A 14,340-nucleotide genomic window follows, 5' to 3' on the forward strand; every position below is an offset into this window, starting at 1 on the left:
GATCTCCTGTGTGGATCTTGACTCAATACCCAGAGGGGCCGCTAGTGGCCCCCGTCATTGTCTTCCTGATGGGTCTGTCCCAACAGAAATCTCCTCTTAAATGAATAATATATAACTTTAACATTCCTTCTATATGGCTATAGATGTCTAATATCATCCAAGTACAGTCAGTGCTTTCTTAGACTGATACCAGACATCATATGAGACCTTTTGATACTAAACAGTTGATTAATAGATTGTCCTGTCTTATAATGTCAGAGCCAGTATGAGGTCTCTGGTTAGACCAGCTGTCCTCTGCGGTAATCTGGTCACAGTAGGTGTGACCTTTGTCTCTTTGTTCTGAGTACATTTGTTAGTGGGGGTTTATTGACTATTTCTGTAACACCAGTATCACTTAAAACACCCTCTACTTGTTGAAAGGGTACACCTTCCTTTTTGCAGTATGGTTCTCTAATTTATTCACACATATTAATTATGAAATTCCAAGGCAATATTACCACAAGACCAAAGAGGAGATCGACGGGGAGGGGTTTCTTCTGTTTAATGCACAGGCATTTTCTGGTTACGTACTCTTCGATCTCTCTTTTCATGAATGGCCAGTAGAATCGCTCCCTAGCTAGATTCAGGACTTTCTCTACGCCGGCATGGCCCATGTTGTCATGTAGATGGGTAAGAGCCATTCATTGGTAGGTGGCAGGCAGGACCAGTTGTCTTCGACCGATGGTTCTCCTAGGCCATTCTCTATGTGTAACTTGTTCCACTCTCTCAAGAGCCTCCTTGTGTGTGTGTCAACTTTCCTCATGATGTCGTCTGTTGGGGGTGTGTGGTGTTCCTTTAAGTCAGGGGTGTCAAACTCATTTTCACAGAGGGCCACATCAGCATTATGGTTGCCCTCAAAGGGCCAAAGACTGTATAAATGTTAATGTAATGTAAAATAAATGTAGCTACTCATTTACATATTGTTAAACATGTTATTTCTGTATTTATTACTTATTCAAGTTATACATATTGCATATGCATTTGCATAGATGTAAAAAATATGTTAGCTTATGTTATTTTAACAAATAATTTTAGTTTATCAGAACCCCATATTACTCCATTAATCAATGATCAAACCATTCAAGTAAATAACAAAGAAGAAGATCATCAAATACAAGCTATGACATTAAGTTTGTTCAAAACCTTTTTGTCACAGTCAAGAGGGGCAGAACTAACAACTGAGCTGCAAAGAACACGTGGGACAGATGTAGCTGATGTTACAAAAACAAATGGCTGCACACAACCTTGCAGAGGCCATACATCCAACTAATGGAAGATAGTTTAATTAACTTTAATTAACAGATTGCAGAATGGGTACAGTACAGTACAGCTCAATACACACAATTGTTAAGGGGATGCAGACCAGAGAAAGACTTTCGACTTGTTTACATCAGGGTCCACCATTTTCAATTCGTAATGAAATTACTATTATGTGTCTGCATGAACACACAACTGTAACTGTACTCAAAAATAACAAAATAAGGGTTGTCTCAGTTCACAACTATATTGGTCAAGTTTTGGGTGGGACTTGTTTGCGTCCTGCAGCTTCTTATTCAATTGAGCGAGATGCTCGGTTATGTCACACAGCCAGTTTGCATCTGACAGTTCAGACAATATTTCTTCAACCCTTTGTTACCTATTCCGCCTGGATCTTTTTTGTATTTTGGGCTGTAAAATTGTCAAAGAATGTCTGAGGAGTAAGTGCTTTTGGCTTTTTTCCTTTGTTACTTCATCAATACCTCATATGTTCAACATACATGTACAGTATGTGTAAGAATGTGTAATAACTAAGGCTGTCAAAGTTAAAGCTTTATTAACGCATTAACCCACAATTATTTTAACGCCGCTATTTTTTAACCCACGATTAATGTTTATATAAAAAAAAAATTTTTTTTTACCAGAGCTCTTGGGGGGGGGGGGGGGGGGGGGGGGGCACATCAAATGACGTGGCGGGCCATGAGTTTGACACCTATGCTTTAAGTCAATAACTCTTCCAATTGCAGGGTCTGCTCTTTGTTTCTTTACTAGTTCATCATGACTAATAGTCTGTAGAGGTTCCATGTGTGGTTCACCTTGTGAGGTTACGTTGAGGGTGGCCACCCAGGCAACGTCTCCCTGAAACTTAGGTTGCTTTAAACAATGTACTGCTTGGTGTCCTACTTCCCCACAGGCAAAGCAGTGGTTACATTCTTGCAGATTCTGTTCTGTACATCTCGGGCAAATTGCGGTTCTTCGATTTACTGGGGGGTTTGGTTGATTCAGCGCGGCTTGGGTGAATTGGTGGGGTAGTGGCTGAGAGGGGGGGCGCGACATGAGGGGAGGTATCTGGGCGGGAGGTTGCGGTGGGTGTGACCTCTGTGCGTTCGCTACTTGCTGCTCAATTAAAGTGGCCATCATGTTTGTCAGGGTTTCTACCTGGATACTGAGCTGCTGTATGGTCTGGAAGTTTCGGTGGTCGGCGGCGGTGCTCCTTTGCTGGTTGTCACTTTGACATTCTCTGGTGTCCACCTTAGCGTTGTGTGCTTGGGTTGTCTTTGGGCGGGGGAGTTGACCGAGTCTGCGCTGGTGTTCGTTCTCGTCGCTTATTATCTTCATTACTTGGCTGAGAATTTCCTCATCGATGACATGGTTTACGATGAGGGGTCTCAATCTCTGTCAGAGATCAGCATGTTTCACTCCAAGGCCCTGATATATAGTGTGGAGGAAGACCTCTTGGATGGTTCTGGGATCATAAGAAATGTCTGTGTTGGTCTGTCTTGACTGATAAAGGAGTTTCTGTTATTTTTTATTTTTTATTATTTATTTTTTCTCCTTTTTCCTCCGATTTTCTCCCATCCCAATGTTAGTCGTTATGCCAATTCCCAATCCCCTTCCTGGTCGCTGCGCACTTACCCCCCACAGTCGGTCTGGGAGAGTGGAGGCTATCACGTGCTTCCTCCGACACACGTCTAGCCAATCAACCGCTTCTTTTCACCTGGCAGCGCGGACTCTCACTGAGAGGGTGTAACGTGTGGAAGGATCACACTACCCCCCTTAGATCCTATCCGCGCTGAGCAGGCGCCCCGACCGAACTGTAGGAGTCGCTGTTTACATCGACAGGCGAATCCAGCGTCTCCGGCAATCTCCGCTACGCCACCTGACCGCCAAGGAGTTTCTGTTTCAATCCAATCATGTAATATAGAAACTGTTGGGGTGGTTCTTGTTCAAGCTGTCTGGCGCACATTAACTCTTGAAACATCTCGGTAGTTGCTTTCTCACCAAGGTGTGATCGGAGGAAGCCCTTAAGTTCAGAGATGTTCATTTCATCTTTGTTTATAAGCATCTCTTTAAAGGTACCTGGTTTAATGATCCTCAATACACCACGGACTACTTCGGCTTCGGCTAAACCCTCTCTGCCTCCCTCGTCGATTTGTTTACTGAGGTTGTTGTAACTCATGTCTGCGATCTGGTCTCCAATTAGGCCACCATGCACCTTAAACTCTCGGCGCTGGAGATCAGCTAAAGGAAAATTTTTCTCTGGCATTATCGGTGGGTGTGATAGTGACTCACCTTGGTGGTCGTTCATTGTCTCTGGTGGCGCCACGGTAACTTCATACCGTCGTAGTCCCTCCCCCAACTCCTCGTACACTCTCCTCAGTTCTTCTACTGAAGGTGGCATGGGGTTGGCGGGCAAGGTGGGCTGAAAACGTAGGTGTCTACTAGGGGTGTAACGATTCGACCTCACAACGATTCGATTACGATTCTTCAGGCAACGATTCAATGCATCATGAAATCTCTTCATTTGACCACGATTCGATTCGATAAATTTTCGATACATTTTCAATAAATTTAATATCAGTTAATTCCCCCAAAAATGTTGAATACACAAATATGGCTGGGGGAACTGATTCACTCAGCATGAATGGACTATAGGTCAATAAAAACAATACACACAAAAAAAAAACACAAAAAAAATATATATATATTATTTTAAATTTCGATTATAATCGATTATAATAGATTCTAACATATTCAAATCGATGCATCGAATCGAACACATTAGAATCAATGCATTTCGATTAATCGATGCATCGTTACACCCCTAGTGTCTACTCATACTATTGGGATTTGGGTTGGGCCTAGGGGTACGGTGTGGTGTCAAAGTGGATGAGCTGGGCATAACTTGGGTCACATTATCATTAGATACATCATCAAGGTGTGTTTCAACAGTTACATAGGAATGCATTAGTTTACATATTACGTCATTTAACATCAATAATTGGCGCATACCTTCGTCTTCGAGGTTTAGTAAGACTTCGGACTGGATGTAAGAAACCACAAATTCCATGCAGTTCTCTTCTTCACTCTGACTCAGTTTGTCTATGTCAGGGGTCAGCAACCTTTTTGACATGGAGTGCCTGTTTGAAATATAGTTGTAACTAGTGTGCCTCACCAATATTCCATGCATCGTAATATTTCTTTCTCATAATCAGGTATTTTTAATGATAATTTTTACATTATTACATCATTATTGTTATTGTTATTATTAACTATATTATTATGATGGTTGTATCAACCCTAAATCTGAGTGGGGGGGGGGATGCAATGCAGACAAACAGCTGCATACAGTGCGACCATTTCACTCACATTTGCCCATTCATTTTTGGACACATCACACACCATCGGTGTGTATACTGTACGTGTGCTGTCATAGCTCCACCTACAGGCCTAATGGAGAACACCAGGATGTGAATGGAGGGTGAATGTGAGGTATATTGTGTAAATAAGTTTTGATTGATCGCAAGACTACACTGTAAAAAAAAAATAATAATAAGTTACCAGAACTTAAAAATATTGAGTTCAGTTACTGTGCATTAAGGTTTTCAGTTTTCAATCCATAATAAGTTAACAGAAAAATAAGTACACAACCACATTATTTCAACCTAATAAAACTATGTTTATTGTCATTGTTTTAAGAACACAAGTTGACTTGGTAATACTCACATTTTGAGTAAAAAAAATGGCTTTTAACATGTGCAATGTTCAATGAAATAGAAAAATAAATAATAAAAATTGTTGATTAATCCCACTGGTCACAATGGTGACCGTAATAATGTTTTTCTTATAAGGCTCTGCAAATGTTACTGAATGATGTAGCAATGTATTTCCAGCTAAATTGAAATAATAAACAAATAAAGGGTCTCAATTAAATATGTGGTAGTAAAAAGAACCTGTGGGAGGATTTCAACAAGATAAATGCGACAACAGTGCAAAATATTTCACTATAATATTTCAGAGCAAAACATTTTTTTTTTTTTTTTTTTTTTACTGCTGCCCCCTGTGCCTATGCAAATGCCCCCGCGTGCCTATGCAGGCACGCGTGCCTAGGGTTGCCGACCCCTGGTCTACGTCTTCCTGGTCGACGTTAAGGTCCTGTGCCACCTTGGAGAGGTCGGCGCCCGATAGTTTATACAAGTTCTTCTTAATGTTCCACAACAGTTCTCCTCGTGCAGTGGACATCGTGTGTGTGTGTGTGTGTGTGTGTAATCGATAGTGGTGTAATGCGGCTTGAAGATCGGTCGTGGCCCTCGGCACCAACAGCGATTCTCTCTGGTGACTGGCGTGCGTTGACCCCTCGGAAGTGAAGCTCCTCCTTGGCCTCACTCGATGGACACCCCTTCAACTGGCACCTGGTTGTAGCTATGTTTCACCTCCTTGGTCTCGTGACCCTGGTACGTCGGTCTTGCGGTTCTTGTATCACTGGACCTGTTCCTCTGACGATGGTGTAGAGGACAGATCCCGGACTCGAGCCCCCAAAGTTTGTTACCGGTCCCAATGGGCTATGGGTACCAGAACAAATCATGTTCGCAGCGGTCTCCATTCACTCCCTGAAAGCATAGAATATGATCAAGAGGAATGAAGACACGTGTTGCTCAGTTAACTCCAAGACTCCTCTGGCGTGAGAGGGCAGAAACCGTCACCTAAGGGGGGCCTGGCGCATCACCTGAACTACATGGTTCCGCTCTTAACTTCCTGTCTACTCAATTCTCCATCTCACAGTCAATGTGAACTTGGTTAATTATATTAACGTATAGCTGGTCATATAAAGTTTACCATAATTCTTCTAATCATGTAAATTAGATAGGTACAATTGCAAAAATTACACAAGATTATGCACATATTCTTGAGGATACTACATATGCAGTTGCAATTTTGTGCTCATTTCCAAAATGTTCTTTGAGTAGATGTCTTGCCCTCTGATATCCCTGTGATGGAGGCAGATGTTGGCAGCTGCGGACCAGGTTTTTTGGATGTCCTCTTGTATATTGTTCTAGGAAGTGTAAGCAGTCACTGTCATCATCAGTCCTTTTCTCCACTCCTCCCTCAAATGCACTGATAAAACCTTCATATTTTAATGGATCACCATCATAAACAGGAATGTCTCTTGGTGGTAGAGTGGAATACAGATTTTGCTTAACCAGCAAAGCAGTTATGTCATTCTGTCTTTGTAGCACATTGCAAATATCACCGGAAGGGGGTGTAGTATGAATCACATGACCTTGAACATCCTTTTCCAAATGAACCTGTATATTTTCAGTTTGAACATGTTGGCGAATATTGCATTAGAGGAATCATATAATGAGCTTTGGCAGGTTTTTCACAAATAGGCTGTTTAGGCCTCACAACCTGTGGCAGGGAGGGAGGCTTTGTTTCCCTTTGAGCAGCAGCAGCTCCTTTTTGCAAGTCTGAGTTCCTCCCACTTGACACTCCATTGTTTCCAGTACATGGGCTTTTGCATTTGCTGCTGCCAGCTGAGTTTCCATTTCCAGTTGTTCTAGTTGCATTCTGAGTTGTTCTTGTTGTGCCTCTTTTTCTCTTCTCAGTTGTTCCTGTTGCATTCTGAGTTGTTCTTGTTGCATTCTGAGTTGTTCTTGTTGTACCTCATTTTCTCTTCTGAGTTGTTCCTGTTGTGCCTCCAGTGTATGTTTTTTGTTTAAAGCAGCAACCTTTTCCATTATAGCGGCCTTTTCGGCCTGAGCTAAAATACGAGCAGAAGAGGTGGAAGATGCTTTTGATGCAATGGATTTGTGTGTGGATCTTGGATTTTGAAGCATTTGATACACTGTCATGAGGTCCAATATCATCAGAATTTACATCACTCAGTCTTTCACCTTCAGTAGTGACATGTGTTTCCTTTTCAACAGTGACATGTATTTGCTGTTCCACTTCTGATAGCCACAGATGTACATCCTGTATAAAACCTTCTAGAATGTCAATTTTTGGTTGAAACCATTCGTTTTGCCTTTCAATTTCCTCTTCAGGTAATGGTAAAATCATCAATGATGAATGACTTTCCTTTGCTTCATCACACAGATTGGTTAATTCATTCAAATGGCGTTTTACTGCATTTGCATTTTCATTTGACTTCATGAGCCCTTTCAATGCATCTCTTGATTTAGCAGCCTTCACACAAGGCTATTGTCTTCTGATGGTTTTCAACTGACATTTCCAAGCCTTTAGTGGTAAACTTGTAAACTTGTTTTTCCCTTTCAGGATCCTGTCCAACATTGCCATCTTGTAGCTGGGCATCGCTATTGCCACCAGACATGTTAGTTCATTCACAGATTTCCAACAGCTTACTCACAACTCACCCAGTAGAGCTGCGGAGGTGTTTCCAATCACCCCAATCAGCCCCCACGTTGGCTGTAAAACAATCTGTCCTTATGAAGCCTTTGATGATGTCCTAGTTTCACTCATGGCTGTAGAGCGACGTTCTTACTTGAATGTAACGGCAAATTTTACTTTCCATGTCCTGTTTTCTCTTGCCCGTTACTTCACAGGCATGGTAGGCAGTGATCTTACGCAGTAGACACAGCAAAGATGGATGTCCAGTCATGATTCCAGGTTTAGGTGTATTTATTGCTGAAGTTGCAGTTGTACATTCAATTGATGCCAGTGTGGGTTCTGTAGGGATTATATGGTATTCTGTATTTATTTGATATTTCTTTTTGCTTCTGGCTGCTGAGCTGTTGAGCTGCTGAGCTGCTGGTAAGAACGGTGTGCTCCTCACTACCTGTGTCCTAACTAATTACAGCACCTGTGACCCCCTAAATACATGCCCAGTGCTGTCTAATCTAAAACCCACCAGCAGGTGTCCAATAATAATAAATAATATGCCACCATCATAATGGCTCCGACATTCATAAAGATACCAAATTAATCAACCATACTGACCTGAACCATGATGAAATTGAAACAGTTTGGGTTGAAATCTTGTTCGAAAGGGCGAAATCTGTACTACTTAGGCACAATCTATAGACCGCCAGATCAGAGTGGCTTCTATGATACACTTGATGGGTGTTTAGCTGGGGTGGAGGGTGTAGAAAATATTCTTATCAGGGACTGGAACACGGATATGCAACGTAAAGAAGCACCCGTTTTCAAGGCCTTCAGTAGGTTTTCTGATCTGCACGGTTTCGGCCAGCTAATCACCCAACCCACAAGAGTTTGTGATTCAACACAAACTACCATTGATCTCATTCTGACCTCTGACAAGTCCATGATCTCCAACAAAGGGGTGATAGCATGCAGGTTAAGTGATCATTATATGATATTCTGTACCCGCAAAAAGCTAAAACAAAAGGCTGGCTGTCACAAAACAGTCACATCTAGGGACCTCAAAACCTACTCTAGACTCAGAGAGGCCTTTAACCAAGAACTGGAGAACATGGACTGGTCAGATGAGCTCAGTGGTACACTAGTTGAAGAAACATGGCTTGGATTCAAAACCAAATTCACAACAATACTTAACTAAGAACCACCAGGGTTAAAAATCACGCTGAGCCATGGATGCACACTGAAATACTGACCGCTATGAAAACCAGAGACAAAAAATGCTCTGAACTTCATAAAAGTCAGACAAAGCTTACCAAAAGCTCAAACAGTGAACTCCAAGCCCACGTGGTTGAACTCAAAATTCAAAGAAACAGACTAAGAAATGACGTAAACACCATGATCAAAACCGCAAAAAAGATTTCATCAATGACAAAACTGAGGAAAACAAAAACAAACCCTGCAAACTCTGGAAATTACTCAACAACCAACTAGGCTGCAGCTAAAAACTAAAAACCAGATTTACAAACATAAACATAAAGACAGAAAACACTCTCATCACAGACAAGCTGGATGTGGCCAAATACCTAAACATATTCTTTACAAACATAGCCACAACACTGGTTAATAAACTACCCTCCCACTCAGGGCATTTTGGGGTAGAACACATCATAGCCTACTACAAAAACCTAGGGGTCCGCAAAGACGACTTCAAACTTGAAATGGTAACAACAGATGAGGTACTCAAAAAAATTTGCACCCTCCAACCTAACAAGGCCACTGGCCAGGACAACATCCCCTCCAAATTCCTCAGAGACTCAGCAGCCGCCTTCACCCCAGTCATCACACACATAATAAACCTCTCCATAAAACAGGGACACGTCCCCAAGGACTTCAAAATTGCGAGAGTGACCCCCCTGCACAAAAAGGGCAGCAAATTAGACCCAGGCAACTACCGCCCTGTTTCTATTCTTACCTCCATCTCGAAAGTCATGGAAAAAATTGTCTACGAACAGGTCGAAAAGTACCTTGCGGAAAAAAAATCTAATCTACGAATTCCAATCTGGCTTTAGAACATCCCACTCCACTGACACACGCCTTCTCTATTTGAACGACCACATCAAACAAGAGGTGGACGCGTGCAAATACTGCGGCATGGTCATGCTGGACCTACAAAAGGCCTTCGACACTGTCAGTCACTCCATTCTGATTGACAAGCTAAAAGCAATTGGTTTTGATAGTCTATCAGTGAGCTGGATGCAATCCTACCTGGAGGGGAGAGAACAGATGGTGAGCTGTAGTGAGCTGTAGTGTTCCACAAGGAAGCATACTAGGACCGCTACTGTCCCTAATTTATGCAAATTAATGTCGTCAGCTTGTGACTACAACTTGTTCTTGTTCGCGGACGACTCAGCCCTGCTGGTCTCTGACAAGAACAAGTTACAGGTTGAAAAAACCCTCAGCTCAGAACTCGGCAGAATCTGCACCTGGCTCGCTGATAAAAAACTATCATTACACATGGGTAAAACAGAGTCCATTCTCTTCTGATCAAATAACAAACTCAGCAAGACCGACGGCTTCTCAGTTACAGTGGGTCACAATATTGTCACAAGGAAAGATGAAATTACATACATAGGTTCCATCCTAGAGGCAAATCTTTCCTGTGACAAAATGGCATCCAATGTAATAAAACCAACAAACTAGATTCCTGTACCGGATCTCTTCTCTGTTAAACAAGAATACACTGAAGACTCTGGCAGGATCACTCATTCAAGGGTACTACGACTATGCTTGCACCTCATGGTACCAAAGCACCTCAAAGGCGCTAAAAACAAGATTACAAACATCACAAAACAAACTGGTCAGACTACTACTTGACCTTACTCCTAAAACCAGCACCCTATTATTCTGTACCAGTTCCACCGGTCCAGTATGTCCATCAGCCCCAGTATACATCACTACAGGACTCATACGCTCTCCAGCCTCCCAGGCAGCCAGTCCCTACCTAAACTGCCTAACCTGGTCCATGACAGCTAGAGAGAATTCACTGACCATAAGATGGCGCTGGACCACCTACTCGATGCCCACACTGAACCTTCTGAGCACTACAAGTACTGTGTACTTATGGAGCAGCTGGTTCTGGATGAGGCTAAGCTAATAGCCAAGTCATGCAGGCATTATACCGGTTCCTGACAGGGAGCGACGCGAGCGAGCGTGATTGCGAAAATGATAAAAATGTATTCGTTTCAATCAGACTATCCTGACCTACCGCGAGCGACAGCGAACTGAGCGGCGATGTCGCTCCCCCCTCAAATATTAGCTCGCTGTGTCTCTAGTTGAGCGATTACGCGGCTGAGTCCCGCCCCTAAACACTTTTTATTGGTCGAGAATCGCAGGCTGCTTTGCCCCTGTGCTTCCAGGTAAATACACACACACAGACACACTCGGACAAGCGCCGCGTCATATCAGGACAGTTCGCTCGCTCGCTGCCTGTCAGGAACCGGTGTTATGCGCAACCCTACACCGCCGCCATGCAGGCCTTGCAGCGGCAATATGGACAGCCGCATCAACTTGCACAAAGCGAGATTGCAGCAATACTGAACGCTCCTGATCTCAAAGCAGAAGATATCAAACCATTCCAGAGCTTCGCCCTTAGCATCGACTTGCTAGTGGGAATGCTGACGTCGCTGGAAGGACCTAACAGGATGGAAGTCGTGTCGACCGGCCATGTTGATCGGCTCCTTAGTAAGCTCCCTAAGCAATTGAGGGACGGCTTTGTGGAGCACCTACTGGCTCAAGGTCGCCTCAACACAACTAGCCTAAACCCGTACAACCTTCGAGACCTCGCCGACTGGCTCAGGGTAAAGGCCGAAGCTCAAAGACTGTCAGAGAGAATGGCACAGCGCCATCGGATGGAAGGGACAGTTCCCTAAGAGAGACAAGCAAGTTCCCCCACCCAGACCTCGCAACCAGCCTTTCTCAGTCTATTATGGCTCCAACAAGCCTAAACAAAACAGCTGTCAGCTTGCTGAGACATCTCAATCAGAAGCTAAGAAGCAGAAGTTCAAGAGGATGTGTCTCTTATGTAGGAGTGCCGAGCACTACCTATCACAGTGTCCAGACATGGCCAATGCTCACCGGAAAAGGTTGAGAAGTGGATAGCAAATGGCAAACGTTGCCATAATTGCAGTCGTACCAGCCACGAGCAAGATGCCTGCACCTTGAGGAAAGCATGCAGTGAGTGCCAGGGGGTCCACCTCAGAGTTCTCCATGCCATCACCAAGCCGGGTCCCCGCGTCTACCTCATCACCAGGGGCGGATTTAGGATTGTAGGAGATCCGGGGCTTAGCCCAGATGGGCCCCCTTTTTTTTCTTTTTTTTTCTTTTTTTTTCTTATTATTATTATTATTATTTTTTTAATTTCTTTTGGGCAGGCAAGGGGTGGTTTGTAGGGGGTCAGGCACGACCCCCTCCACGACAGATTTTTTTTGAATTTAATGAACCTGTACGTGCAATTTCCTGCAATATAGAGCCTTCAATCTTGACCAATAAAGCTGCTCTTTTCACTATAAAACTCAGTTAACCATAACGTAGTTATGGTTAGATTTATATATTGGGGGGGGGATATATCATATTTTTCATATAATCAAAAAGTGGTGGAGCAAGATCATACCTTTGCTCCCCCAAGTTCAATAGTGGGAGAGCAGAGATGCTCCGAATGCTCTTATGGCCAGGCGTCTATGATTCACTGATACAAAGTAAAATAGTGCAGTGCAATAAAATAGTTAGTAAAATAGAATAAAATAATGCAAAAGTGCATTGCAATAAAATAGTTATAATCGTATTCTTTCGGGAGGCCGGTAAGGAGTGCATTACAGTAGTCGAGTTGGCTTGAGATAAAGGCATGGATCTGGTTTTCAGCGTCCTTTTGATTTATAAATGGCCGTACTTTAGCTATGTTTCTAAGGTGGAAGAATTAAGTTTTTGTCAACTTGTTGATTGTGATTTAAAGCTTAGGTCTGAGTCTACCATAACACCAAGACTTAACTCACTCAAATACAGTTAGCAGCTGGATAGACCACAGATGGAAATTAGCTTCTGCTAAATCTGGTGCAAACATATTTTCATGTAACAATGATGAATTGAAAAAAAAGATAAAAAGATTTTTTTTTTTTTTTTTTTTTAAAGATTCAGGGCTTTTCAGAATACATCCGGGGCTTGAGCCCAGGTAGCCACCCCCTAGCTCCGCCCCTGCTCATCACACCAAAGGATGGTGCTCGTAAAGGATATGCCACCACTGAAAGCCACTGCCGAAGCAGTTAGACCAATGCTCCGTAGCACAGAGCGACGACTGGCAGATGATCCAGCTAAGGCTAACATCTATAGAGCAGATATCCAAAATCTCATCGATGGAGGATGTGTTACCAAGCTTTGTGAAGAAGATGTGAATAAGTCTGACTAGTCATGGTTCACCCATCACAGGGCGGCGGCCGACTCCTCTTTACCTCAACCTGACCTGCATGACACAGAAGTCTCCCTGCTGAAGACCAGCCAAAAAAAATAAAAATAAAAATAAGAATAATCTTTTTTTTCTTTTTTCTTTTTGCGAGGCCCTGTGCGACCGCACCTCTCGCACGTCCCTTGCGGCGGCCCTGGGAATAACATTACAAAGTTCCCTAAAATGAAAATACAAAAGTAAAGTATTTACAACTGTACTTAAGTAAAAAGACTGACTAGGCCTGTGGCTATAACACAAGCTGGGACTGGCAAAATCAAAGCATGACCTAATTTTTATGGGATCCAGTGTGTGACTTCATCTAAGGGTCATGAAAGGAATGAGCAAAGACACACAGTCACACACGCATGCCACGCACGCCACGCACGCACGCACGCACACACACACACGCACCTTTGCCTCCATCATTACTGGGGCCTTGTGGTCAGCATGGTTTAGGCTAGAGGCAAAGCTCCAGTGCTTAGGTCCAGTGTGTTCTGGCAGGTCTGAGTGAGTGTGTGTGTGTGTGTGTGTGTGTGTGTGTGTGTGTGTGTGTGTGTGTGTGTGTGTGTGTGTGTGTGTGTGTGTGTATGTGTGTGTGTGTGTGTGTGTGTGTGTGTGCGCACGTGCATGTGTAAATAAACATGTGTCTGTGTGTGCAATGTGCACACACGTGTGCGTGCATGCATGCACATGTGTGGCAGGAGAGACAGAGTTGTGCATGTGCATGCATGTTTTATGTGTGCAAAGTGAAATAAAGGGTGAGTGAGTGAGTGTGTGTGTGTATCTCTGAAGTCTGTAGAGTGCTGGAAGCATCACAGCAGAAAATACAGATCCTTTAAACGGGAGCTGTCTGTTCAACTCAGATCAGTGACTGTTGGGAAGCCTTGCAGAAGAGGAGGATCAATACAGCAGTCCTTCAACATTACTAAGCAAGTAAGTACAAAGAAGAGAGTTGTGAGATCACTTGTTCTGGCCACAGTGGTAAGTGGATTAATAATTTTACCAGCCAGATTCATATTTTGGCTGCCAGAATATGTTTTTAGAATGGAAAGGACTGGTTGAATACATGCTATAGAACCGTCTAATGGACTAATCAGCAACAGCCAAAGTTTAACAGCACTTGGTTAATGGGAAGAATTAATTGCAAGAATTAATTTCAATTTCATAATCAGAAATTAGGAGTACTGAAATACTTTTGGGGCGATAATCTT

General features: G+C 43.1%; 1 protein-coding gene across 1 annotated transcript in view; it reads left to right on the forward strand.

Moving 5' to 3' along the window:
* The first annotated feature begins 13,927 nt into the window (after positions 1-13,927).
* The window catches only part of LOC311240925 (uncharacterized protein), a 58,405-nt gene continuing 57,992 nt past the window's right edge, over positions 13,928-14,340 (forward strand). Inside the window, exon 1 of the mRNA XM_084329545.1 lies at positions 13,928-14,062. The gene's annotated coding sequence lies outside the window, so the exon portion shown is untranslated. The remainder of the gene's footprint in view (positions 14,063-14,340) is intronic.

This window comes from Notolepis coatsorum (genome assembly GCF_963971535.1).
Source record: "Notolepis coatsorum genome assembly, chromosome: 14".
Taxonomy (NCBI): Eukaryota; Metazoa; Chordata; class Actinopteri; order Aulopiformes; family Paralepididae; genus Notolepis; species Notolepis coatsorum.